The following is a 27,504-nucleotide window of genomic DNA, read 5'->3' on the forward strand; positions in this document are numbered from 1 at the left end:
CAAACTTCAAAATCAATTGGGTTTTCAAAAGACCCCAAAAACTGACCCATAAAAAAAACTTTGTTAAAAAGTTCCTGGGCAGGGGGGCGGGGGGGGGGCAGTGGCGCGGGAATGTAGAACATCCCCCCATAGCTCTATGCCAGACCACCGAATGGGAATGATGAATATTTTTCAAAGATTCCATACATAATTTTCTAGAGTAAAAAGCTTCTGTGGGGGAATGTCAGGGCAGCGAAAGCTGAGGCTGGTGCCTTGGCTCAGTTAGGCAGAGTTCCAGGTCCAGTTGAGGTAGGTTAGAAAGGCTGGATTTGAGCCGTTCCACTGGCGGAAAAAGAGATGGCACGGGTGGGGGGACAAGATGTGCAAATAGCATATCTGGTTTTCACCTAAGTCCACAGTGCTCTGCCCAGTGATGCGCAGAGCATTCCCTGATATTCCGGAATTGCTCAGATGTGATCTTGTCAAGAGATCAGTCCGGCTTTTCCGGGACTAATTCCACAGTACTCTCCTTACAAGCCCCCTACCACGGCAGCCTCCTGTGCCTGTGTAAATGCATCGGGTTTGGTGCAGATCCAGGGTCTCTCACTGCTGCATCGCCAGCTGCTGACCCCATTCACATCGTTCAGATATGCACAGTCTCCTCCTCCTCCGATCGGAAACCTGCAAGACAGAAGCCAGGGAGCTGGTGTCAGGTAGGAGTTGGACATTTCCCATCAGTCACAGGCAGGGAGAGACGCTCTCGCACAGTGCAGGGAGCTGCTGCACTCACAGCCCCTCACGATTCTCCTTCCTGCACCTGCCACAGGCCCCAGCTAGAAAGGGGGCAGTGGGGCAGCAAGGCCAGGAAAGGTTCTAAGATCAACTGACCTCCATGGAGCATTTATGCCGGGTGGGTATTAACCCAGTTCCTACTCTCCCCCCCACACACACCCAGCTGGGTCTGGATGGGCCCCTGCAGGCCTAACCCACCCAAACTGCCCTGGGCGCAGGTTCCAGGTGACTCTCAGCGTGGCGAGGAGCAGGAGTAATGCTGCACAGAAGAGCTGGGTCCAGGGCTCCCTGGATAGTTTACATCAGCTCTCAGGCCAGAGGCCTGTCAGGACAGGCTGTATTGCAGGGGGTAGCTGGGGTGAAATGCCAGCAGCACAAACCCAGTGGCCATGGTGTGACCCCAGCCACTCACACAGAGCTTCCCGTCAGAGCTGGAGGCCAGAGCTTCCCACCTGGGAACAGGGTGGGATCCAGGTCCACAGGCAAATCCTTCCCCATGGTCCCATCCTGGCTACTCACAGTAGACATGTGCTCGGCTAGGAGAAGGCCCAGCACTATTCTTTGGGCAGGCCGGGATCTCCCTGCCCTCAGGCCACCAGCCTCTGGCTCGGGGTGAGATCTGTCCCAGAGAAGGGAGAACCCAGCTCACAGCCACCTGAGCAGATGGCTGTGGGTGGCTCCCCCACCGGCATCACCCCAGACGAGCTCTGAGGGGATGGCAGTGATTAACCCAGAGCCTTCTGCTGGTGTGGGCGCCCACAGGGTGGCAGATTTCAGGGTTAACACCCCACTGAGATGCCTGTTTACCCAGTTCTGGTAAATTGGCGTCACATTAGCTATCCTCCAGTCATCGGGTACAGAAGCGGATTTAAATGATAGGTTACAGACTACAGTGAGTAGTCCTGCAATTTCACATTTGAGTTCCTGGGACTGGTGACTTGTTACTGTTTAGTTTCTCAATTTGTTCCAAAACCTCCTCTAATGACACCTCCATCTGGGACAGTTCCTCAGATTTGTCACCTAAAAAGGACGGCTCAGCTTTGGGAATCTCCCTCACATGCTCAGCCGTGAAGACTGCTGCAAAGAATTCATTTAGTTTCTCTGCAATGGCATGGTGCCAGCTGCGGTGTGGACAGACCCCAAACAGGCCGGCTAACAGATGGACTCATGATGCAATCACAAAGACAGACTGCTGCCAACATCAGGGCATCCTTGCTGGAATATGTGAAAATATCTGACTGGGATCAAACAGGTCATCAACTGACTTGTTTTCTAAGCCTCCTCTGGGCACATTTTCCAGCTTCCCATCAACCGCAAAGGGCTCTTTTAAAAATGCCATTCAGCTGTAAGTACCTAAGACTGGCCACATGGGTCAGACCAATGGCCCATCTAGCCCAGTGTCCTGTCCTCCGATACTGGCCAGCGGTAGGTGCTTCCGAGGGAATGAACAGAACAGGGTCAGTATCGAGTGATCCATCCCATTCACACCAGGCTTCTGGCAGTCAGATGTTTATGGACACTCTGAACATGGGGTTGCATCCCTGACCATCCTGGCTGATAGGAACTGGTCGAGCTATCCTCTGTGAACTTATCTACTTCTTGTTTGAACAGAGTTATACTATTGGCCTTCACGACATCCCCTGGTAACAAGCTCCACAGGTTGACTGTGTGTTGTGTGAAGAAATACTTCCTAATAACATCAGCCACACTATCAGAGGCTAGTTCACCTGTACATCCACCAATGTGATCTATGCCATCATGTGCCAGCAATGCCCCTCTGCCATGTGCATTGGTCAAACTGGACAATCTCTACATAAAAGAATAAATGGACACAAATCAGATGTCAAGAATTATAACATTCATAAACCAGTCGGAGAACACTTCAATCTCTCTGGTCACGCAATCACAGACATGAAGGTCGCTATCTTACAACAAAAAAACTTCAAATCCAGACTCCAGCGAGAAACTGCTGAATTGGAATTCATTTGCAAATTGGATACTATTAATTTAGGTTTCAATAGAGACTGGGAGTGGCTAAGTCATTATGCAAGGTAGCCTATTTCCCCTTGTTTTTTTCTCCCCTCCCCCCCCCCCCCCGACGTTCTGGTTAAACTTGGGTTTATGCTGGAAATGACCCACCTTGATTATCATGCACATTGTAAGGAGAGCGGTCAGTTTGGATGAGCTATTGCCAGCAGGAGAGTGAGTTTGTGTGTGTATGGGGTTGGGGGGCGGGGTGTGAGAAAACCTGGATTTGTGCTGGAATTGGCCCACCTTGATTATCATGCACATTGTGAGGAGAGTGGTCACCTTGGATGAGCTATTACCAGCAGGAGAGTGAGTTTGTGTGTGGAGGGGTGGAGGGTGAGAAAACCTGGATTTGTGCTGGAAATGGCCCAACTTGATGATCACTTTAGATAAGCTATTACCAGCAGGAGAGTGGAGTGGGAGGAGGTATTGTTTCATGGTCTCTGTGTGTATATAATGTCTTCTGCAGTTTCCACAGTATGCATCCGATGAAGTGAGCTGTAGCTCACGAAAGCTCATCCTCAAATAAATTGGTTAGTCTCTAAGGTGCCACAAGTACTCCTTTTCTTTTTCCTTTTGTTTGTGTCAGACCTGCTGCCTATTCATTTAATTGTGACAGGTTTCAGAGTCGCAGCCGTGTTAGTCTGTATTCGCAAGGAGAAAAGGAGGACTTGTGGCACCTGAGAGACTAACCAATTTAGTTGAGCATAAGCTTTCGTGAGCTACAGCTCACTTCATCGGATGCATTCAGTGGAAAATAACAGTGAGTAAATTTATATATACACAGAACATGAAAAAATGGGTGTTTAAAACTATTTCTCCCCCCCACGCCCCCACCACCACCACTGCTCCTCAGATGCTCTTGTAAACTCCTGGAAATGTGCTGGAAATGGCCCACCTTAATTATCACTTCAAAAGGTTTTCTCTCTCTTCCCCCACCCCACTCCCCTGCTGGTAATAGCTCATCTTAAGTGAAAAGAAAAGGAGTACTTGTGGCACCTTAGAGACTAACCAATTTATTAGAGCATAAGCTTTCGTGAGCTACAGCTGGCAGTTTCCACAATATGCATCTGAGGAAGTGAGCTGTAGCTCACGAAAGCTTATGCTCTAATAAATTGGTTTGTCTCTAAGGTGCCACAAGTACTCCTTTTCTTTTTGCGAATACAGACTAACACGGCTGTTACTCTGAAACCTGTCATCTTAAGTGATCACTCTCCTTACAGTATGCGTGTTAAACACTCATTTTTTCATGTTGTGTGTGTATATAAATTTACTCACTGTTATTTTCCACTGAATGTATCCGATGAAGTGAGCTGTTAAACGTTTAATTACATTATGGTCACTATTACCGAGCAGTTCAGCTACATTCCCCACTTGGACCGGACCCTGTGCTCCGCTTAGGTCTAAATCAAGAATGGCCCCTTCCCTTGTAGGTGCCAGGATTAGCTGCTCCAACAAGCCGTCATTGATGGTGTCTAAAAATCACTTCTCTGCATCCCATCCAGAGGGGACATGTTCCCAGACAATATGGGGATAGTTGAAAACCCCCATTATTATTGGGTTTTCTGCTTTTGTAGCCTCTCTAATCTCCGTAAATTTCACAGTCCCCATCCTGGTCAGTAGTATATTCCTGCTGCTAGATTCCTATTCTTCAAGTGTGGAATTTCTATTCTGAGAGATCCTAGGATACAGTTGCATTTGTTTAAGATTTTTACTCTAATTTACTCTATGCTTTCCTGGACATGTAGTGCCACTCCCCCGCCAGCGTGACCTACTCTGCCGTTCTTTCAGCACTGATGGTCCAGGGTCAAACCCTGCTATCGGATCAACTGGGGTTTGGTTATTTGATCCCACCCACATCCCACTGAAATCCCTCTTGGGATGTCGTCTGGGCCATCTCTACTGTACCCCACTTCTCATGGCAGCCCAGGCACTCAGCGTTTGTGACTATCAGGCATCTTTAAAGCAGATGGCCCCACTAAAGCCAGACAGATCTGAAAGCTTTAGCCAGTCTCCCAGCAGACAGCACTTGCTTCCACCCATCACTAATACACAGAGTACATAGCACTGACTGGTGCGTCGGCTTGAACTCGCTATCTCAGACGCCAGGGACCCAAAGCCCAAGGAATTCACAGAGGACTTACAGGTTGTTGAATTTGGTGCCATTGGCCCATTTCGAGAGCTGCCTAGGGTCCCTCCGGAGGCCAATCCAGTGGTCAAATCTACCTTTATAGCACAGCAGGAAAGCCTAAAAACAGCAGAGGGAGAGGTGGGGTCAGAGCACAGGCTATGTGCACCAGAGATTCACAGGGATACACTGACGGGCTCTGTTTTCAGGGAACAGCTGGGGATTTTCACCTCCCTCTTGCCCAGCTCTGGGTAATTCAGTATTAACTTTCTTATCCCAAACCCAGCTCCCCCTCACACCAATCCGCCCAGGGCTGGAGCACCTCTTGGGTGCTGCTGAGTCTAAGCTGCCCCAGCACCTCTCTACAGAAGGCCACATTCTGTGTCAAAGCCTTGCCTTACAGAACAGCTGAGCTCCCCTCCCCATCACAGGGGAAGGGGAAGGAAAGAGCCCAGCTGAGCTCAATAAGGGATGCTGGGAAAGGCCAGGGATGAGAGTAGAGCCACCAAATCCTCAGCTAGAAGGGGCCAGGGCTAAGAGGAGCCCCTCCCGCCCCCCCATCCTCATCTGGCTACCCAAGAGCACTGGCTCTTCAAGTCAATCTGGGATCTCAGTACCCCTTTGGCCCCATGCCACCCAGAAGACACTCAAGCCAGCCTAGCCCGAGAGAGGGGCGGTCTCCTTTTGAGAGGGCTGACAGTGAGTGATCCCTGCAGTCAGACACGGACACTAGAGGTGCCCTGGGACAGACAGCCAGGCCTGGCATTCAGCAGCTGGAAGCTCATTTACTCAGAGCTGCTCCTCGAGCCCAGGTTCTCCTGCAGCAGCTGCTGAGCCAAGACCAGAACGTAGCAATTCGAGCATCTCTCACCATTTCCTGCTCACTGTTGATCTCAGCCAGGGAGGCGCTGAGCGCAGAGCAGTGGGTCAGGCTGCAGGTCCAGTTCCTTTCGGCCTCAGAGAAATAGTAGCATTTCCCTCGGTATCCGATCCAGCAACGGGCCCCGGTTCAGCTGACGGAAGCTGAGGTCTCCACACTGAGAATGAGACAGTGACACGAGGTGTGAGCGAGACCCGCCAACGAGGAGAACAGGGGGAGATCAGCCCCTGCGCCCCAGGCTTCTGAGACACCTCGAACCAGGGTGGGTACTGAAAGACCGTGAGGGAGCCAGGAGGACACTGGGAATCCAGCCCCAGAGGGGGGTTATCTGACTCTGCTCTCACTCTCTTGGGTTCACATTCAACAGGAATGCAGCTGACAAACCGCTCATGCCATGAAGCCCAGGACAGAGAGCTGGGCCCAAGCTCCGTGTTACAACACGGGGTGGGCAGAGAGCTGCAGAGGGAGGGGACGGTTACCAGGGGGCCAGCAGGGGGGCAATAATTAATGGGTAGGAGATTAACTGCAACATGATTTGCCAGGTCTAGTACCCCAAGGAGTTCTGCTAGCCTGGACTGCTGCCCCCTCCCCCTGCTCTGCGCTTTGCTTCCCTGGAGAGGCAGGTTGAGATGAGTACGGGAACAAACTCCCTTCCCTTCAGGAGACCGAACGCCCGCTGCCCGGCCTGTCCAGCACAGCCAGCCAGGTTCACGGTCACCATAAGCAGCTGCCATCTGCGCTCGCACACGCTGTCTGTGCAGGCGGGGACGTCAATAGCGCGACGAGACCCTGCCCTGCCGAGGTCACCAATATGTGGGTTTCACGCTGCGTTAAGGGAGGTGTCCGTACTGCGTTCCACGGCTCCTTTCAGTGACACGCCAGCACCTGCCCAGCACTGGGCACGACCCGGGGATGCAGGAAGGCCAGGCTGGCACCTCAGGGCGACACGCTGCAGGCAGAGGGCCCAGCTCATTCCTGCCCTGCACCGTCAATCACCCCCACTCTGCACGGGTATCAGTGACCGTGCCTGGGGCCCGGCAACAGTGACTTGGACCCAGAGTGCTCAGAGATGGGCTGCGGGGAGCTAATGTCAGTCCTGACACAGAGAGTGCCCAGGTGCAGGGGTCTGGGAGGGAGCAGGAGGAGGGTCTTGGAGGAACACCCCCCAGGAATCCTCTGTCCCAGGGGCAGAAGCCAGACAGGCCAGGAGGAGAGACTGACTGTGGTGGCTCCAGGGGGAATGGGATGTGCAGAGAGGGGGAAGGGAAGGGAACGGTGAGAACTCACCTGCCAGGAGAATGATGAGAACTAAGAACATGGTTGCGAGGGCGACTGGGAGCACAACTGTACGTTTCTTGTAGTTACATTTCCTGCAGTTACGACGAGGGTCTGAAACAGAAAGACCCGTCAGGCAGGGCCGCGAGGACACGTCTCCCTGACGGCACCAGGGCTGGAGCTTCCTTAGAACAGTGGTTCTCACCCACCGGTTCGTGTACCCCTGGGGGTAAGCAGAGGTCTTCCACGGGGCACATCAACTCATCAGGAGATTTGCCTCGTGTTACAACAGGCTACATAAAAAGCACTAAGTCAGTACAAGCTAAAATTTCCTACAGACAATGACTCGTTTATACTGCTCGATAGACTACACACGGAAAGGTACAGCGTTGATAGTCCAATTGATCTATTTCATAATTAAATACGCAACAATCAGAGAGAGTCAGCAATTTTTCAGGAATAGTGGCTGTGACATGTTTGTATTTTTATGTCCCATTTTGGAAGCAAGTTGTTTTTAAGTGAGATGAAACTTAGGAGAGTGCAAGACAAATCAGCCTCCTGACAGGGGGACAGTCCTCTGGAAAGGCTGAGAGCCACTGGACTCGAACATGCACCTTTCTGTTGATTGCTCCTTCCCTCAGATGCTGAACAGCCCCTCCTTCCCCTCAGCCCAGTGCCCTCCCCTGGGCACTCCCAGCCAGGCTGCCAGGAGGCCTGGTGAGCTCAGGGGCACAGAGATAAGGACCCGCATGTCCTGGTGGCAGTTGCTCCAACTGCCCCCCCACCATCCCCACCCCCATTCTGCCCCCTGCCGAGCGCTGGCTGGGCCCACACTGCCGAGTGCCCCTGTCCCCGCACACTGGGGCCTCACACTGGCCAGACACAGCAGAAGGGGGGAGAACGAACCAGGCAGAGATGGGCCAGGGCTGTCACAAGGGGTCTGACACACCCAGCCCAGGAGGGCCCTGCACAGCCCCACGACCTCCGCTGTGTGCGCCAGACAGCAGCTGTGAGCCAGGGATCGGTGCCCTGAGAGCCCCTGGGGGTGATCCAGTCCCTGCTACCCACAGACGGGGCATTGCTGGGCACTGGCTGCTGCCACTGAGAGCCTGGCCCCATGTGGGGAAGCCTCAGTGTCTCTCTCCAGCCTGTTCCCAGGCAGCGACACCCCATTACCTGGCTCTCCTCCAGTCTCCAGGTCTCCATTGCCCTCAACAGACCACTCCTGCAGTGGCTCTTCGCTCCCAGCAGGTCCAGATGCTGGCCCCATCGTCTCTCTCAGTGACGCTCGGGCTGCACACGCTGCTGGAGGCGCTGGGCTGGGGTCGGCTCCTCTCTGTGACTGGGTCTGATTCAGCAGCAGCGAAGCCGAGCTGGGGTGGGGGTCCTGGCCCTGCTTCCCCCCACACCCTGCTCTGGACTCTCCAGCCGATCTGAAAGTCGAGACGGACCCAGCAGGACAGGTCAGTGGGGCGGGGGGGGGAGGGGCGCGATTTGTGGTTTCTCGTTCCCTGCCCAGCAGCCCAACCCCCAGCCAGAGGCTGTGCCATGATGATTGAACCCCCTTAAACGCCATGGCCCCTCCATCCCCCAGGGCTTCAGAGACCTGATCTGCTGAGGACCCCACCCGCCAGGCACCACCCACGCGTGACAGGCACCCAGCTGGGGTTGACAGGAGGGAAAAACCCTCCCTCCCCACACATACTTCCCGCAATCGAGAGCAAGTCGAGAATCCTAACAGGAGTGGGGAGTTGGCGGGTGGGGGGGAGAGAACCAGGATGGAATGAGTAAAATCAAGGCAATTAAATCACCAAGTCCAACGCCTCAATTTAAATAATCAATTTTAATCAACTTATCGATTCACACTTCAGTAATTTTCTAAGGCCAAGTGCCCACTCAGTGGGTGACAGAACCATTAAAACTTCATGTCCAAAACTTCCCCCACGGGGGGGAGGAGGGGCGGGGAAATTGTGTGAGTGGCCCTTTCTTTCCCCCTTTTTCATTGGGAACGCAGGGAAGGGGAGGATGCCCGTGGGAAGCCCGGCCTGGGGCCCCCAAGGTTGGGGGTACAGGGAGCAACAGTGCGCTGATGCCCCCCCCCGCACTGGCTTGGGGCCATGGGAGGGGAAGGGCCCAGGTAGCTCCATGCTGCACACAGGTGCCCCATCCCCAGCGAGCCGACCGAGGCGTGGGGAGAGCCACCAGACACCTAAGAGAGGCCCTGCCCCCAGAGGAGAAGGAAGGGGGACAAAAGAGAGCCCCCTCACCAGCCCAGAGAGGAGAAGAAGGGAAGGGAGAGGAGGCACCTCCCCCCCCCGAGCCTGGACAGTGGGAGGGGACGGGGGGGGCGCGCCCTGTCACAGAGTGTGGGGGAGTCCAGGCCCTGCACCCCTCTTCCTGGGATTCACTGAGACTCTCAGCCAGCCAGTAAAACAGAAGGTTTATTAGACAACAGGAACACAGTCCAAAACAGAGCTTGTGGGTACCCCCAGGACCCCTCCGTCAAGTCCTTCTGGGGGAGCAGGGAGCTTGGACCCCAGCCCTGGGGTTCCCTGTGTTCCTCCACCCAGCTCCAAACTGAACTAAACCCCCCCAGCCGGCTCCCTCCTGCAGCCTCTGTCCACATTCCCGGGCAGAGGTGTCACCTCCCCCTTCCCCTCCTGGCTCAGGTGCCAGGCTCTCAGGTCTCCCATCCCCAGGGCACATTCCCAGGTCAACAATCCCCCCTCCCTGCTGCCTCACATCCTCACAGGCCTCCCCCCAGAGCCCAGATGGGGGGGGCGCGCCGCCTCCCCCCCCCCCCCGCCCCGGAGCCCAGACAGGGGGAAACTTCCCCAGAGTCCTGCCTGGCTTCATGGGGAGCAGTTCCAGAGCATCGCCCAGGGACTCCGGGACACCCCCCCAGCCCGGAGAGACGGGGGGTTCCAGCCCCTGCCCCCCCATGTACCGGCGCTCCCCCCACGAGCCCGGCGTGCGTGGCATGTTTCTCACTGGCTCAGCAGCGACCGTCACCGTCCGGAGCCTCCCCAGCCTCTGCGACCGCCCCCCCCCCCCCGGGCTGCGCTTTAAACCTCGCGCTGACTCCGCCCCCGCCCCGCCCAGTCCTGCCATAAAACATTTGAACATTTTGACCCGTGACTTCACTTGCTGACCCGCTTCCGCCCTCAGCAAAGGCTCGAGGGGGAGGGTCCTCCGGCGTGTCCGGAACCCAGCGCCCCGCCCGCTGGCTGGCTCGGACAGTCCAAAATGACATGCCTGGTTCTCAGACTTGTCCCTGCTGCTGGGGATCAGCTCTCACAGCGGGGCGCCCCCCCTGGCTTTCTCCGGGAGAAGCCCCCCCGACCCCCCCAGCTGTCTGCTGCCAGGTTCCCGGTCCCTTCCCTCCAAGCAGCTGGGACTGGCCTCTCCCGGAGGCAGAAGACCCCGGGCTGGCCGGACCGAGTCAGACGCGGGATGGTTGTGCCCGAGGGGAGAGCGATAGTAATCCTGAACTTCAGCGAGGAGGAGCCAAGATGGCAATAAACAGGGTCCCACGTCATCGGGGTTGTAGTTGGGTTTGTATCCTCTTTGGTCTATTTAACTGCACCCAGGCTGTTCTGGTTACCAGCGCTTGTCCCTCGCTCGTTTCCAGCAGGGAGCAAGGGGACTGGACTAGGAACTGTGCTACAGAGAAAGGAGAGGGGAGTGTAATTGTTTGAATTAAGCGTCAAAGCCCAAGCAGATGGTGGAGAGACAGGTGGGCAAAGGACAGAGCCGAATAAATAAGGTGACAGAACAAATAAAAGTGTATTTTTACACCTCAAAATAAAGAAATACATTCGTCTTAAAAGCATCTGGTTCAAAACCCTGGGTTTTCTACAACACAATCCCTTGCTTTCCAGTGTCATAAATTATCAGAAGAATAGAAACGTCTGATATGTAGCAATACTGCACAGACGTACAAATCACAGTGCATTCAGATCCCTATCCCAGGTTTTAATGCCCCTGCTAGGATATATCTTTTAAAACAACGAAGACTGTTAACAGTGTGGCCTCTAGGAGAGCTGGTCAAAATACAAAAAGCCATTTTCATGCACAGTGGCAAAGTTGTTTTCATTTCAATGTGTTTGAAACAAACCCACTTTTCTTCATTTTTGTTCGAATGTTTAATCCAAAACAGTTATTTATTTTGTTTGCCAAAATCCACTTTTTCAGCAAACCAGGATTTTTGCTCTGCGTTTTGGAAATGATCAAAAAGTATTAAAATATTTATTTTTGGCAAACAAACAAAAAGGTCGACAACTGTGCATGAAAAATCTCACTGTTGGAAAAAAAAGCTTTTTATTGAAAAAACCATTGAAACATTTCGACCAGCTCTCATCTCCAGTGTTTCAAGAACAAGAATCCACCATTCAAACAGCTTTGCACAGTCAGGAGTGTTTACAGAGATATGCCCACTGTTGCACCCCCATTCCAGCTATTGTAACACCCTCCCTCTAGGGTTCAGCTGGGTAAGCAGATGGCACGGGCAGTGCTGGTTGGAAAAAGTGGGTCCCCCCACCATGGCAAACTGATGAAAATGTGGGGGGGGGAATAATTTTCACTGAAATTTTCTACAGAAAGTTACACTTTTAGGCAAAAAGTTGAAAACCAAAATATTTCAGTTCAATGTAATGCTGCCATGAGGCCACATGGTACCCTGGTAGGATTACATTGAACTGAAATATTTCATGACATGAAACAACATATAACATGGTGCATTTTTCTCAGGAGGCTTGGTGGTTTCTTGATCTGACTGCATCTCCCACAGTGCACCACAGTCTCTCCTCAAGGTGAGGGGAGCCAGCTGTATCGTGGGTGTCTCTGACTATGGTGCATCATGGTAGATGTAGTCCAGCCAACCAGAATAAGGACAGTCCCCCCCCAGAGCAGAATGGGGACATGAGACACCTGGACCACAGCTCCCTTGCAGCATCCCAGCAGGCTCTACAGATTGAAATGTTTTTGGTTTAGTGCAAATATTTTGTTTTTCAGACATTGGGGGTGGTGGTAAAAAAAACAACAAAAAGAACTTTCTGCAGAAAACAGCCAATTTGTGAAAAATCTGAAGTCAGTCACATTCTGCCCCATTAAGTAACTCTGGGAGGCAAAGGGGATTTAAAATGGGTGTAAACAGCCCTTGAAAATTCCCCTGCACAAGGCATCTCCCTGGCTGTTGTGAAGGCTCGGCACGTGCTCTGCTCCTGGGCCTATGGGGAGCAGAATGTTACAGCAGCCTCAAGGCTGCTCTGACTCACACCAGGTCAGCACAAAGCCTGCCGGTCGTTCGTCTGCTCTCGGATCACGCTGTCTGGATTGAAGAGATTTGATGCACCTTACCCTACTGTACCCGTATCGTGTCCGAATCCCAGAGCTTTCGACACAGTGACATCACTGTAAACGGAACATTCATTAATCCCCAAATCTGCTCAAAGCTTGTAAGTGCAAAGGAGAACGTAATAATAAAATATATTTTAAAAAATCCCTGAGAGGTTTAGGTCTGTAAACAGTGCCCCTCCTATAGGGGCACATCCTATGGTCCATATGCACATCCAGCACTATACAGATCAGATTCAGAGCGATGTTCTAATCCACGTCCATCTCCTCGTCCTCTTGTTCTCCCATCTCTTCCTCTTCCATCTCCCCCACATCGCTGCTCTTGGGGTCATCCTGGGGCTCTGTCGGGAGCAGGGGACTGGCTCTTTGGCCATCTGCTGCTCTGTAGTGACCCCTAACAGCATCTCCCAATGGCAGCTGCAATGTGATGTTCACAGCAAGGCACGAAGCATGGTTGAAATCTACAATCCAAGCAGAAAGCCCCATGGCTGGGTTAAAGGGCCGAGTGCAGGGAAGTTTGTGCTGCCCATGCAGGCAGACGGATGAAGGCAAAAAGATTGAACAAGGAACCAAATTGGACAACCATGTCAGGCTATGAGCTGTCTCAGTGTAGACAAACACCTCATTGCCCCTCAAGCCCAACCTGCAGCTCCCGGCTATCCCAGGCCTTGGCTCCCTCCACCAGAGATTTGTCAATACTCCTCAATCCCACCTCACCCCCCTGCGGTTATGGCCCTAGGTTACCCCGGACAACTCTTGATTCTCGTCACTCCTTCTGTGGCAGATACAGGATACACAGTGGGGCGGTAAGCGGGTTCCTTTGACACTCACTTGGAGTGATCTCTATGGAGATGGAGTTCATCTGTGAGGCTCCATCACAGCCATTATGCCAATTTTATAGAAATTGCACCCGTCCTAAAGTCTCATAAATGCTTTTCAAATTTCTTGCACTGCACAGGCCACAGGGGAAGTATTTTACTCAATATTTTAAGCCATCAAAAAAGTGGGGGAGGTGTGGGGTTTGGGTTTGTTTGTTTTTTTTCTGCCCCACTAGCCAGGTATCTCCATTCCCCAGGCAGCGATTTTCAGAGCTACCTAAGGGATCTGCATGCCCAGTTCATCATGAGCCATGAAATCCTCTTGAAAATGAACTTCCCAGTGCCCCCTGTCTGGGAGTTGTCTGCTGGGGCTGATCAGTGACCTCTGGAACTGGAAAGCAGGTGCCTCTAACAGAACTGATTAAGGGAGAGATACCCAGTTGGTCCCAGCAAAGGATTTGCCCCCCACACTGCAGAGGAAGGCTAAACACCCCCTAGCTCCCTGCCAATCTGATTTGGAGGAAAATTCCTTCCCAACCCCACATATGGCAATAACTGAGACCCTGAGCATGTGACCCAGCATTAGACCCAGCCACCCAAGCTCCTGAGAGAACGAAAGCTTGGTTCCACTCCAGAGAACTGGCCCACCCCATCCAGTGTCCCACCTCCAGCCAGGGCTAACTCTGATGCTTCAGAGGATGGAAACAAACAACAAACACCGCCCCCAACCCAGAATACATGGGGCGCGGGGGGAGAGAAGTCCCTTCCTGACCCCTGCAGGTGACCAGCTGAAGCCCTGAAGCATGAGACTTGGGACTATAAGACATATGCCAGAAAAGACCCCAGAGTTGGCCAGTCCAACCCCCACCATCACAAGCAACCCTGTCATGCAAATCACACTCAAATGTGTCCAAAACTATCTTAAAACTAATAAAGTTGTTTGTTCCACAACTCCTTTTGGAAGCTGATCCAGAACCACCCTCCTTGGATGGTTAGAAACCTTCTAATCTCCAGCCTAAACTTCTTCTTGGCCACTTGATCCTCATTTGTTCTTGTGCCTACATTGTCCTTTATGTAGAACAGCTCTTCACCCTCCCTGGTGTCTACCCCCCGATGTATTTATGGAGAGCCATCAGATCCCCTCTCAGCCTTCCTTTTGCTAGACTAAACCAGCCCAGCTCTCCCTTTCTCCTCTCATAGGACAGACCCTCCATTCCAGATGAGGGCCCCCCAGTGCCATATACAATGTCATTAATGCTTCTCTATCTCTACTGGAAAGGCCTCAGCTGATACATCCTAGAGTCACATTTGCTTTCTTCATGGGTCACATCACATTGGTGGCTCCATCATCCTGTAATCGACCAACTCATGAAGGTCTCACCCTTCCTCTGTCTCCTCCAGCTGATGAGCCCCCAGCATACAACAGAAATTCTTATGATTAGACCCTAAGTGCAGGATCTTGCACCCGGTACTATTAAATTTCATCTTTTTCTGTTACTCCAGTCTACAAGGTCATCCAGATCTTCCTGTGTAAGATTCCAACCCTCCTCTGTACTGACCACATTTCCCAGCTTTTTATTAAGTTTTAAGTAAGTTTAAGTAAGTTTTGTTATCACTCTCCTACTTTTCGTGTTAACACCATTAGTAAAGAGATTAATGAAGATGGATCCCAAAACCGATCCTTGAAGAACTCCATTAGGAACCTCCCTCTGGTCCCATAATTCATCTTTCAGCCTTCTCCCCTTCAGTCGGTTCCTCACCCACCTTACAATTCTTGTGCTGATCCCCACCTTCCTTAATTTAGCTAATTATTTCCCATGTGGTACCATATCAAATGCTTTACTGAAGTCCAAGTATATTAGATCTGCTGCATTTCCCTTGTCTAAACAATCAGTTCTCGTCTCAAAGACGGAACTCGGGTTAGTCTGGCCCCAGCTACCTTTGGTTACATCCCCCTTGCCATTTACCTCCATGAATTTCATCATCCTTCCCTCACAGCGTGTTCTACAGCCCCTTGCCTACTACTCAGCTAGGCTTCGATGAATGGGTCTGGAGTCGCCTGGATCACTTTTTTATCAGACACTAGATGGGGAAGAAGAGCCTCACCAGCTCTATAAAACCAGCTGGGGGAAGGCTGGGAGCAACAGGTATCAGAATAAGCTAGACCCGGGCTTCTCAAACTTTTGGTTTTGCTGGCCCCACTTTGAAAGTATTTCAGGCTATGACAACCCCCGACCCCCAAACAGTCATAGCAAGTTACTGTACGGACTCATAGAAACATACGCACGGTATTGCCACCTTTACTTCTGGGCTGCTACGGGCGGGGCACTGACCTCAGAGCTGGGCAGCTGGAGAGGGGCAGCTGTTGTAGCCCTCTTCCCCTCCTGCCCCCCTCCCCTGAGAATATTTTTGTGATCTCTTGACCCCCCCCCCTCCCCGCACCATAGCTTTGCAACCCCCTTTTGGGTCAGGACTCCCAGTTGGACAAATGCCAAGCTAGACAACCTCAAACCATGAACTAGTTCCCAGGCAACCCCTGCGAGATGCTTGCTCTACCTTCGGTTCCTGACCCCTCCAGGAGCCGAGTGCATCTCCCCCAGCTTCAGGCAGAGCTCAGAGCAGAGTCAGCAGCAGCAGCCCCTCCCCGGCGAGAGCTCCAAGCGAAGGCAGGGGCCTGGCAGAGAGAGGAGAGGGACACAGGCAGGTCAGAGGAGGGGTGGAAGGTGGATCCCACCTCAGGAGATTTAACAGAGAGAGGAAAGCGGGGCTGTGAGAGCATAGAACAGAGACACCCCCCAGGAAATCCCCCCACCCCAGACACCGAGATCCCGGCCTGGGAGAGGGGTTCACTCCCCAACACTTACTCACGACAACTGCAGCAAGGGGTCCCTGTGGGGTGGGAGGAGCTTCCACCCCGCTCCGGCTGGCTGGATCTGGAGAGAGAGAGAGAACAGGGAGAGGAGAGTGCGGTGAGGAGTTGGTGCCCAGGGGTCCCCCTGCCCCGCTCCTAGCTCTGCACCCCCATAGCAGGGGTATCTGTGGGTGTGTTCAGGGAAGGGCCGGGGGCTCTGCTCCACCAGGGCTGAGAGCGTCAGAGCAAAGCGACTGTAAAACCACTGAGTATTTTCAATGTTGCCTCACCCTGAATGTCACTGATCCCCCAGTTTATAATGTGTCTCCCCGGCCACTTCTCTTGCTAATTTGAACTTCAGGGAACACATCAAATCTCTCTCCTGTCCCCCACAGCTGATGGGTATGGGCCACTGCCAGGGCCCTCTACACTGGGGTTAACATCTGGATCCTGGCCAAGCTGGTTCTAGCCCATGTGGCCAACCCCCAGTGACCAAAAATCACAAGTCAGAGCCCCCAAAACCATCAGATTGGCTTAAACAAGAGGAGATTTTGAAAACAATTTTGGGTTCTGTTCTTGATCTCCTGGTGGTGGAGCCTTTAGGGGTCACCTTTTCAAGCTTTTCTCCCCAGCCAGGAGGGCTAGAACAAGAAAAACTTCCGACAAAAATGGCCAACCACACCAAAATCTTCAGAAAAAATTAGTTCCGAATGATTGAAAACAGAACAATTTTTGGTTTTTGAATTTTCCAAGAAGACCGTGAATGTTTTCTATTAAAGCCGACACTTTCCACAAAAACTTGCCCTTAATCAAACACCCAATTTTTCCTAAAAAAAAAAAAAAAAAAAAAAGTCAATGGAACCATTTCAGTCAACTCGTTACAGCTGCTCTGAAATCCCCCATCCCTCCCACCCCAGTTCCCACAACCTCCCCCCCAACTCCAGCCCCTGCACCCATTGCACACACAGCTGCGCCCCCTGCCTGGCCATAGGGCCCCTTCCCTGCCCCCCAAAGAGCAACTGCAGCAGATCCCAATGGGGGGATCCGCACAGGGACCAGCCAGCTGCACCTGCTGCCGCTCAGCCCTGCAGGGTCCGTGTTTAGCCTCTCCCCGTCCCCGTCCCCGTCCTGGGCAGAGAAGTGCGGTACCTGGGGCTGTGCCAGGCCCATCCTGCCATGAAGATGCCCTGTGGGCTGCGGTGCCCTGGCAGAGGGAGAAGCTGCTGGATCCATCTGGGCTCCAGGCGAGCGCTGGGTTGGGATCAGGCCCCTCTGGGGTGGCTCAGCAGCTGGTTTGCAGGGCTGGTCACCTCCTGGCCCCATGCAGATTGTCTGAACGTGGCAAGCTTCTCTCTAAGGGGAGCTCGGACAGTTCCTCCCAGACCTGTCAGTCACGACATTGCCTCTATTGTTTAGAACCGGTTGTGGGGTCCCCGTATCAGGATTCCCCCCTTATATCCCCTCACCACGCCCTGGAGGGACCAGATGGAGGGATCTCACTTCAGTCCTTGGCCCTGGCCTGCTGGGATCCCTCAGGCACATGGTGACATTCACTCGTGTTCATCCACTCCCCACTTACAGGATTGTGACCAGTGGTGTCTCTCCCAAGCACCCCTGTCCCAATGCCACCCCAATGGGCTCCGGAGCTGTTGCCCCTCCATTCCCCACCCAGTTCTCTGGCTTCATACCCTCTCCCATGCTCCTGGTGTCACGCCCCACAATCTGATTGGCTGAGAATTCATTCCCAGTGCTTCCAGCCCAGGGTCCTTGTCCCTCCCTTCCCCCTAGCCAGCCTGGGACAGGGGCAGCAGCTACCCCTGCAGCCCCACCAGCCGGAGCAAAACGGAGAACACGAGAAGCAAAAGCGCGTGCGTCTCCTTTTCGGGTTGTGCCTCCAGCCCAAGAACCAAATGGATTATCCAGTGGTTCTCCAACTTTTGTCCTGGTGACCCCTTCCACACAGCAAGCCTCTGAGTGCAACCCCCCTCCCCCGCCGTTATACATTAAAACACACTTTAATATATTTAACACTGTTTTAATGGCTGGAGATGAAGCGGGGTTTGGAGGTGGAGGCTGACAGCTCGTGAACCCCACATAATAACCTCACGACCCCCAGTTTGAGAACCCCTGGACTACACTGAGCATGCACAGACAGAGAGCCAGAGGGTTGAAAGGCCGCTGGGATGGACAAGACTTGTGGGGCTCCGAGAGACTGTCCCCCCCCCGCCACCCAGCAGCAGTGTGAATTCAGCTCCAACCAGGGGCAGGAATCTGAAATCAGTTAAACAGCAGAGACTTCATGCAGGCAGAGGTCCGGCTTGCCAGGCAGGGACAGTCCTTCCCTTCCAGGACGTGGGCATCGGCAAAACTCAAGCATCAGAAACCTGGGAATTACAGAGTTACTGTCCATGCCCAGGCAACCTCAACTCTGCTCCCTGGAGCAGGCAATGGGCACTGGGATTATCGGCATGTACAGCGGCTGCACTCACTGTGGGACCTGTAGCTGTACTGAAGGGTGGGGCAGGTTGAGAGAGGTGATAGGCGTTAGTTTGAGGAGTGTCCGAGCTGTGACTGGGCTACGAGGAAACCAGGGGTTGCCCCCACCCCATCAAAGCGCAGGAAGCCTTGTACCTTGAGGATCCAGTCTGCCTCATTTTGTTGCAAACTTGTGTATGTTGTCTCAGTAGCAAGGCACTGGGGGGGTCTTGCCATGGGGATTGGCAGCAGTGAGGTGGGATGCCAGAGCAGGCTGTGGGTTGAATGGTGGGTAAGGGAAAGTCTACGGTTAGATGGTATCCAGTGAGTGAGTGGGAAGTGGTTGGTACATTTCACATGTGCAGTATTGTGCAGGGATTGTGCTTAGTGTTTGAGCCCTGGGCAAGCGGAGGCAGCTCCTGCCCATGACAGTGAAAAGGCCGAGTGTGAGCGTATGATGGACCTGTTGGGACATCACTCAGAGGGCGGAGTTACGGCTACCTGGGCACGTACCTGTATTTCCTGGCTTTTAGGTGGCTGAGATTTGCTGATCTCGATATTCTGGAACTGCTCCATTCATGGCCATGGATATTCTCATCCCCACTGCTGGAGAGCCTGGGATATGCATCAAGCGTGCCCGGACTCAGCTCCTCACCCTGGTGTCAGCGGTGTGTTCTTGGTGCATGCTCCCAGTATGCCTGTTCTCCGCTCCACACCCACAGTGGTAGGGCTTCCCCACATACTGGCTCACAGGGGGTGCAGGAAGAGGTGCTCAGACACCCACAGAGGGGCAGAGACCCACAGAGCCCAGCTCACATGAGGGGGTCGAGGATCTTTGGGAGGGAGGAGGCACAGGACCCTCCCTCAAAAGCAATGGCCCCCCAGAACCATGTTCACATGAGGATGGAGGGCACAGAGGGTGGGGTCAGAACTACAGAGTTGGCCAGGGCCCTCCCTCCTCCCCCAGATCCTGCCACTCGCACAAGGGACAGGCACACATGGGAAGTTTTAGGGAAACAGGCTCAGACTCCTCAAGGACAGGCCAAGGCCTTCCAGCTCCCAGATCCCATGGGGGTGTCAGCCATATATGGGCTGGGAGGTGCCAGATCACGACCCACACACCTCTGCTCCTATTCTCCCCCAGTCCCCATCCCTCTCCCCCACTCCTCCCTTCTCAGTGCCCCACCCCACCTAGCCCCCAACCTCAACCCCTCTCTGCCCCTATTCCCAGCCACTCTTCCGTCCTTCTCACCCTCCGCTCCCAGCAAGCATTTGCATGTGGAATTCATTGTCATTTCAAAGACAGGGTTAGCACCTTCTGAGTATTCTGCTGTATTTGGATTAAGTTTCCCCAAAATAAATTATAATAATAATAAAAACCCTTGGAGAGAGACAGATTAGAGCAAGATGCCTCCTTTTTTTAAGATACAGATTTCCTACCAAGGCTTGGATTTGAACTCCTAAGAGCATACGACCTCCCACACTGCGTCAGCCCAAAGGTCCATCCAGCCCAGTGTCCTGTCTTCCGACAGTGGCCAGGGCCAGGTGCCCCAGAGGGAATGAATAGAACAGGGAATCATCAAGTGATCCATCCCCTCTTGCCCATTCCCAGTGTCTGGCAGAGGCTAGGGACACCATCCCTGCCCATCTTGGCTCATAGCCATGGATAGACCTGTCCTGCGTGAATTCATGGTGCCCGCTGCGGTTCAATGGCTGGACCATTCCCCCTGGTGTCATAACTGGCTTTCAAGCTCCTTCCCCTCTCTCCCTGCACAGGCACAGTGTGATCTGCTTGGCGTGTGAGTCTCACACCGGCTGAGCAGCCGGCCAACCTAGAATCAAAGTGGTTCATAACGTGGTCATTTGATCTCCCCGAAAGGGCTGGGGGATGCCCTGCACTCTGCTGGGAGAACTTTCAGCCATCTAAAAAAAGAACAGGAGGACTTGTGGCACCTTAGAGACAAACACATTTATCTGAGCATAAGCTTTCAGGAGCTACAGCTCACTGCATCGGATGCATTTAAAATCCTGGTGCAGTGATCTCAGCCCTGGCTGTAAGGAAAGCAGGTCAGGTTGGGGGCTTTGTTTGGGGGAGGAGGGGATCTCAGAAATCCCTTGTCCAAATGGCTCTGTGGGCCCCCCCCCCCGAGGCACACAAACTGTCAAGGCTCCAAGTCAGTGGGTGGATTTCAGAGCAGGCAGGAGATCGGTGCTTCAGGCAGAGAGCTGGCGCTTTGCTAGAATAAAATCTCTTTAGCTGCCCTCCACTTAGATCCCGTCCTTCAGCGCCTCGTCCCCAGGGCTCGCTTGGGACTCCAAGTGAGGGTCAGACCCAGACCCCCCACATGGCGGGCTGAGACACACGACGCTGCCGGGACGGCAGTTCAGAGGGTGTGTTAGGACACTTTGGCCCATCAGTTAAAAGACAAAGAAACAAAGTCTGTCCTGGGGACCAACAGAGACGTCTTCCCTCACGACAAGGAAAAACCACTTTCCCTTCAACCCCAAAACAATCCGCGCTCGTGATTTGCTGCCCAGCAGCGGAGTTCTTGTCTCGGGAGGCAACTTCAGCTCCTGCAGGTTACCCGCCTATTTTGCCCCCCTTAACCCTCCTTCCATCTGGTCAGCGCACAGCCCCCTCCCCAATAGACCCCGCCCGCCCCCTCCCTCCGCCATCTGGTCAGCGCACAGCCCCCTCCCCAATAGACCCCGGGTTCCCCAGTGTGATCGATGCACCCACCCAGCTCTTCTCCTCCCCCCCAACCCGGCACCTCCCTGCTCACCCCCTCCCCGTTCCATGCACAACACCAGCCCCTCCTCACCTGCTGGCAGAGACCCCCAGCCCCTGATCGCTCCGCGGGCAGTCGGAGCCCGGCTCGCAGCTCGCCCAGGCTCATGTCCCCTGGAGCCAGAGCCCCCCTGGGGAGCGGGCTCAGAGCGACCCCGGCGGGCAGGCAGAGGGAGCAGCGAGGGGACGGGCTGCCCCGCTGGGAGCCGCCAGGCTCGGGGAGAGGGTCCCACGGCTGCAGCCCCGCTCTGCTGGGCAGATCAGCAACACCGAAGGGAAACGCACCCAGCTGTCTGTCCCCAGGGAGCGGGCGAAGAGCAGAGGCTCCAGCCGGTCAGGATCCCGCAGCACTCCCCGCTCTTGTGTCGCTGCCTCCCGGGCTTATGGCTATCCCTACCCCACCAAAGCAGGTCCGCGTCCCTGGGTGGGCTCGAACCACCAACCTTTCGGTTAACAGCCGAATGCACTAACCGATTGTGCCACAGAGACTGGGCAGCCAGGCCCCAGGCAGGGAGCAAGCGGCCATAGCCAGCTGCTGGGGAGAGCCCGGCTGGGGAGGGGCGGCAGCCCAGTCCCCCCCACACTCGGTTTTCCGGGGCAGTGGAAGTACTTAAAAGTGTGTGTGTTGGGGGGGGGGGAACCACTGGTGCCCGAACCTTGGGCCCCGCCCCCTGCACCACCCTTTCCCCTGAGGCCCCACCCCCTCGCTCCTCCCCCCCACCTTACAATGTGGAAATGGGAAGACAGGCGCTGGGAGGGGTGTGTGTCTGTCTGTCTGTCTCCTTCTCTCCCCAGCTTGCGGAGGGGCTCTGACCCACCCCATCCCTTCCTCTCCCTCCCCCCAAGTTGCCTTTTGCCCCCTCCCCCAATACTAAAACAGACAAGTTCTTATAATAAAAAAAGGGACTAGGGCCCCCCCCTTGAGCTGCTGGGGGCCCCAAGTAATTGCTTAGGCTGAGTCTCTCTGTGTATACCCAGGGCTCTGAGTGTAGGTAGCCCAGCCCGGCACATGTGCCTCAGTCTCCCCGTACCCTGCACCACCACCTCCAGCTGTCAAAACTGAACTCACCTGGGCCTGGGCCCCCCTGCCGCCCTGCCCCGGAACTGTACACCCTTCTCTGCCCCGGCCCTGCTGGCTCCCCCTGGGGACGACACTACTCTTCCTGGTTCCACACTGGCTGGGCCATGGAGCTGCCCCCACAAGAGTACCCCCACCTCAAGATCAGGAAAGACTGTGACCAGTGAGGATCTCTGGGCGCTGACCCCGCTGAGCTGAGCCCTGGCCGGTGCAGCTTGCCCGGCACTGTGCGGATCCCCCGATGGGTCTCCGGGGGCACAAAGGAGCCAGGCAGGGGGCACAGCAGTGTGTGCAACGGGGGTGGGCTGAGGCTGCAGCTGGACTTGGGGAGAAATGTGGGGAGGGGGGTTCCCTGCTACATTTAACAAGAGGTTAATATGTGTCCAACTTTTTTTGAGGGAAAATTTTGCTCTGGGCGAAGGATTTGGGCTTTAGTTACGTAACCCCTCTTCCAGGTGGTGTCGGCAGCAACAAGGGCGCGGTTTAGTTTCCAGGGGTTCCCCTTAACAACTCAAAACAGAACCAGCTCAAGCCCCCAGCCAGTAATCTGAGAAAACTAAACACCTCCGGGGGCACATCTACGAGGCAACACTTTCCCCCTCATCAGCATGGAGTCTGTGTAGTAGAACAAAAATACCCTGACTTCTATTAAAAGTTCTCACCTCTGCCTGAAGGGGAGAGTTAACCACAAAGGAAAGGAGCACAGGAGACGTGCACGGAGAGGAGAGGAGCAAAGGAATCCTTTGCAAAGGGATTTCCTGTCTTGCACCCACCCAACCATCACAAAACTTCTCTTGCTCGACCCTGTTCCATTGGGGTTGGGCTTCCCTCCCCTCCAGGTTAGGTGACCCAGAGCTGGGAGGCAGAAGCAGAGTATAATCCACATTACACCAGGAGGCCGCGGGACTCAGATACACCTCCAACACACAGTTCCTCGTCTGCTTCCTTCTGACTTCTAGGGAGTTGCACTTTCTCTAAACCAGCTGTAACTTACTGCCCATTCTCCCCTTTTATGGCTCATGATATGTGGTGTTTTTCTTAAAACCCCAGCTCCTAGAGTCCTGTGAGCAGGCCAGAATCTCAGTTCTCATGGTTTTCTTAGGGAGGGCAGACAAAACAAAGTCTTTAACCCTTGCAGAGCATGCTAGAAACCATGACCGCCAAAGGCTCGCAAACCAGGAAATAAAAAACTCTGCATTTAGTATTTTAAGTCTCATGATTTTTAAGTGGGTCTCACGGTTTTGAGGCCCGACTCATTTTGAACTCTTGCGTTTATCAATACAGAAATTATCTAACCCCTCTCTCTCTCTCTCTCTCTCTCTCTCTCTCTCTCTCTCTCTGTCACACACACGTGCGTCACTTAGTCTTACACACCTGCTGTGGGTGCTGACTCCCTGGGCGCAGGAACAGGGGGCGCGAGGGTGAGGCCTTGGGGGAAGGGGCAGAGTGGGGACGGGGCCATGGGACAAATCAAACTTCCCAAGAGCCTGTCTGTGTCCAATATAGTTTTAAGGGGCTCCTACCTCCCCTCTCCTGCCATGGCTCTTAAAACCAACTGAGAATCTGAACCGTCTGCTGCCCAGGGCCCTGGGGTGAGCGGAGCTAATGCCAACCCCAGTATGGCCTGATACGGCCTGCACCCTATTTGTGAGACGAAGGGTGAGAATTTTCACCGGGAGTGGGCTCAAGACACTGCTGGGTAGCAGGCCCGGTACAGCCAACCAGATATCCCCCCTATCATCACTGGGGTTGGGTCCAGGCGAGCAAGGAAAAGAGAGACATCTGGTGCACCCCCCTCCTTGCATTGCAGGCTGACATACGCGGTGGAATGTGAACTACCGCCCTGCACCGCCTCACATACTTGATTTGCCACGGCTTTCATGGGACGGTGGAGGTTGATGCTTCCCTAAACCCTCGGGATACAACTTTCCGACTCTCTTTTCCCCTCCCGCAGCCACTCACATGCTAAACCCCCTGAAAGTAGCAAACACTGAAAACCCATCGCAGGCAGCCTAGCTCCGGGCAAGCAGCAGGAATGGGACGGAAGGGCAGAAGCTCAAGTGTTCTCCTCGCCTCTGGCAGAATGCCTTGTGCGGGCTGTACCTGGGGGGTGCAGGGGTGGAATGAGCCGGGGACGTGTGCCCGTTTGAGCGATTCATAGCAGGCAAACGAGGCACCTTTGGGGGAGCCTTGTCCAGTCCTGCCATGGGTCAGCTCTCTCAAACCACCACCCCTGGCAGCGCAGGCCTGACCTTCCAGCCCCCTGCAGGCCTCGCTCTCTGTGTACAGGTTAGTGATCAACACCCCCAAAGCCTCTGAGTGTCCCTTGGGAGTGCTCAGCCCGTTCCGCTGAGCACACGCAGAACTGTGACTCTCTTCCCTCAGGCGCGGTCCACAGCAGCTTGTAAGATTCAATTCAGGCCAACCACTCTATTGAGAACCCAGCACTTAGATATACAGAAAACAGGAATGAGTTTATCATCAAAGAACAGAGATGCAAGCGAGAGTGAATAAATACTGGAAAGTAATGGTTACATAGAAAACCAAATCCTCACACTTTCTAGAACCGGGGTTCTCACAAATTTTTGGCAGCCTCAGCATGCGGCTCTGACAATACTTAACTAACTGTAGGAAAAACAAACAAATAAATTACATGTGCATATTTACATAGGGATTTTTTGCAGACTCAATAATAAATATAAGGTACAGTTGTGTCCTATCTTTACTGGACCTAAACACAGAACAAACCAGTGCTTTGCACAGTCTTGTCTTTTTTGTTGTTCTTTTGCTTTTTCGGTCAAAGGTGATAATAGTAACAACAAAATCTGAGCCGTTGCTGTTGTCTTTTCAGCTTGGTTTTTGCATCATTTAACAGCTTGCGCCTCTGAAACTCACCGTGGTAATTTGGTTCAACTTCCCTTGCACGAGTGCTGTAGGGACGTTGCACGACATACGTTTCAATTTGATGAATTTCTCTCGCACACTGCAACTTGCTCAGAAACAGAATCGGGTGGCTTCAGAAACACAGGAAACTGCCTTTCCCCCTGGTGCTGAAGTGTTCCTTTTTCTTTCTATGTTTTGTTTTTCTTCGCAGAAGGTCCCAGAGGACCGAACTGCTGTCACATTCAAGGTCATGTTCTGGCACTAGATTATTTGAAATATTTTCTGATATCAAGTCACATTTTTAACTCTTTCACCTCCCCCGCCCCCATGAACAATCGCAACCTACCCAAACAGCACGCAGTGAGATGGCCCATAGCCACTTACAGAGCTACAGTAACATGAGATGTGAATACAGTGCTTAGAGGTCTATAAAATCATGAGTGGTGAGGAGAAAGTGACTAAGGAAAAGCTATTTACTTGTTCCCATAACACAAGAACTAGGGGCCACCAAATGAAATTAATGGGCACCAGGTTTAAAACAAATAAAAGGAAGTTCTTCTTTACACAGCGCACAGCCAACCTGTGGAACTCCTTGCCTGAGGGGGTTGTGAAGGCTAGGACTATAACAGGGTTTAAAAGAGAACTGGATAAACTCATGGAAGTTAAGTCCATGAATGGCTATTAGCCAGGATGGGTAAGGAATGGTGTCCCTAGCCTCTGTTTGTCAGAGGGTGAAGATGGATGGCAGGAGAGAGATCACTTGATCATTGCCTGTTAGGTTCACTCCCTCTGGGGCACCTAGCGTTGGCCGCTGTCGGCAGACAGGATACTGGGCTGGATGGACCTTTGCTCTGACCCAGTCTGGCCCTTCTTATGTTCTTAGCCAAAGAATACACTTTGCAACTTCAAAGAAAACCACACCGATGTAGCTCAGCTCTGCCGGCATGGTACTATGTAAAAGGGAGCGCACATTAGGATTTATGGCATTTAGAAGGCACCTTTAATACCTAACATCTCAGCGATTGTTGGGGCACTTTGGAGGCTCTTGTGGCTGCAAAACAATCAGCTGGTGGCTGCATTTGAGAAATGCTGTTCTGGAGTCTAAACGAACAAGGCCTTCCCTTCTCTCATTTCCCCAGCGTGTGGCTGAGACTCCTTCTCATGAGATCACTCCCTCTCAGCTGCAGAGAAAAGCTTGACAAACTCAGGGACCCTGAGTTTAAAGGTTCAAAAGCAGAAGGCACATATGAAGAATCCATAGTTTAAATGAGACACACTTATTGCTTGAGGGCCCCACTGCCTGATTTTGAGATCCTGGCCAGGCTGACGAATGGGGACTTGGCTCGTTCAAGTAGGTGTGAGTTGGATCAGTGTCATTTCTAGGAGTCTCATTTCGAGCCCCCTTCCAGTGCAGTCTCTTTTCCCATCACATACACCTCAGGTTTACTACAGATCCACCGTCTTTCCATGTAGCACCGTGAGCTGCTGACCCCGTTCTCCTCGTTCAGATACGCACAGTCACCTCCTCCTCTTATCTGAAACCTGCAACACAGAAGCCAGGGAGCTGCAGTCAGGCAGAGGCTGGGCATTTCACACCAGTCCCAGCCAGGGGAGCCGTTCTCCACAGTGCAGGCCTGAGTGCGGAGCAGCTACTCTCCCAGCCCCTCAGGAGCAGAGCTCAGGATAGCGGGGGCTTTGCAGAACCGCTGACTGTTCATGACCCTCTATGCTGAGCAACCCACAGGGGTGCTGGAGAATGGAAAGTCCCCAGCAGGATGGAGAGAATTTGTTAGACTGATTGTCAAAAGGGACCGATCCTCTAACAAGAGGGGCAGACCATCACCAGAATCAGACAACCGAGCAGGAAAAGCGGGGGGCAGGAGGAATCTCGCCTCCTTGAAACACACGGAGCAGAACCAAGATGAACCTGAAAGAGGAAATTGCATTCAGGGGTTTCCTTTTCCATTGATCTCTAACTCCTGAGCTTTCCATTGGGGATGAGGGAAAAAGAGAGTGTTGAAGAAGTTCCTTTGTGAAAGCATGTGTGCCTTGTTTGTAATCCTCACGTGACCCTCCCAGAGTTCCTCTGGAGTGGAGGGTGGAGCTCTAGGGACAACATGCCTCTCAGGAGGTTTGGGAGGGTTCAGACCTGGTTTTGGGTCCTACAGCAGCTG

At 53.4% G+C, this 27,504-nt stretch overlaps 1 long non-coding RNA gene and 1 other non-coding gene across 2 annotated transcripts; both read right to left on the reverse strand.

The window, feature by feature from the left end:
• Nucleotides 1–318: 318 nt before the first annotated feature.
• Nucleotides 319–5,919, reverse strand: LOC140904856 (uncharacterized). Its single transcript, XR_012156661.1, has 4 exons — nt 5,799–5,919; nt 4,944–5,047; nt 2,499–2,580; nt 319–660 (listed from the first exon to the last, which is right to left on the reverse strand). It is a non-coding gene; the product is annotated as an uncharacterized lncRNA (long non-coding RNA).
• A 15,865-nt stretch (nt 5,920–21,784) lies between these two features.
• TRNAN-GUU (transfer RNA asparagine (anticodon GUU)) lies at nt 21,785–21,858 on the reverse strand. Its single transcript has one exon. It is a non-coding gene; the product is annotated as a tRNA-Asn (tRNA).
• Between the last annotated feature and the right edge of the window lie 5,646 nt (nt 21,859–27,504).

The sequence above is a fragment of the Lepidochelys kempii genome, unplaced genomic scaffold, assembly GCF_965140265.1.
Source record: "Lepidochelys kempii isolate rLepKem1 unplaced genomic scaffold, rLepKem1.hap2 scaffold_95, whole genome shotgun sequence".
Classification (NCBI taxonomy): Eukaryota; Metazoa; Chordata; order Testudines; family Cheloniidae; genus Lepidochelys; species Lepidochelys kempii.